Below are 846 nucleotides of genomic sequence, written 5' to 3' on the forward strand. Positions count from 1 at the left end.
GCATTCAGAGTATCAATTTCAAGAACTCCCTTCTTCTGAGGCGTCCCATTGCTCACAGGATTCCTCTCAGAAGTGTACATGAACTGGTTATTAGCAACCATGTCAATAAGTTCTTGAGCTTCTGTAGGCATTTTCTTTAGGTGAATGGATCTACCTGCAGAAGTATCCAATGACATTTTAGCTAATTCAGACAGACCATCATAGAATATATCCAGGATGGTCTATTCTGAAAGCATGTCAGAAGGACACTTTTTGGTCAGTTGCTTGTATCTCTCCCAAGCTTCATAGAGGGATTCACCTTCCTTCTGTCTGAAGGTTTGAACATCCACTCTAAGCTTGCTCGGCTTTTGAGGAGGAAAGAACTTGGCTAAGAAAGCCGTGACCAGCTTATCCCAAGAGTTCAGGCTATCTTTGGGTTGAGAGTCCAACCACACTCTAGCTCTGTCTCTTACAGCAAAAGGGAAAAGCATGAGCCTGTAGACTTCAGGATCTACTCCATTAGTCTTAACAGTATCACAGATCTGCAAAAATTCAGTTAAGAACTGAAAAGGATTTTCAGATGGAAGTCCATGAAACTTGTAGTTCTGCTGCATCAGAGAAACTAATTGAGGATTCAGCTCAAAGTTGTTTGTTCCAATGGTAGGGATGGAGATGCTTCTTCCATGTAAATTGGAATTAGGTGCAGTAAAGTCACCAAGCATCCTCCTTGCATTATTATTATTTTCGGCTGCCATCTCTTCTTCTTGTTCGAAAGTTCCTGACAGGAGCTTGCTGGATTGTTGTAATTTAGCTTCTCTTAGTTTCCTCTTCAAAGTCCTTTCAGGTTCTGGATCTGCTTCAACAAGA

The 846-nt window shown here is 41.5% G+C and overlaps 1 non-coding gene across 1 annotated transcript; it reads left to right on the top strand.

The window, feature by feature from the left end:
• Positions 1-230: 230 nt before the first annotated feature.
• Positions 231-338, top strand: LOC112752376 (small nucleolar RNA R71). Its single transcript, XR_003176815.1, has one exon. It is a non-coding gene; the product is annotated as a small nucleolar RNA R71 (small nucleolar RNA).
• The last annotated feature ends 508 nt before the right edge of the window (positions 339-846 follow it).

The sequence above is a fragment of the Arachis hypogaea genome, chromosome 15, assembly GCF_003086295.3.
Source record: "Arachis hypogaea cultivar Tifrunner chromosome 15, arahy.Tifrunner.gnm2.J5K5, whole genome shotgun sequence".
NCBI lineage: Eukaryota > Viridiplantae > Streptophyta > Magnoliopsida > Fabales > Fabaceae > Arachis > Arachis hypogaea.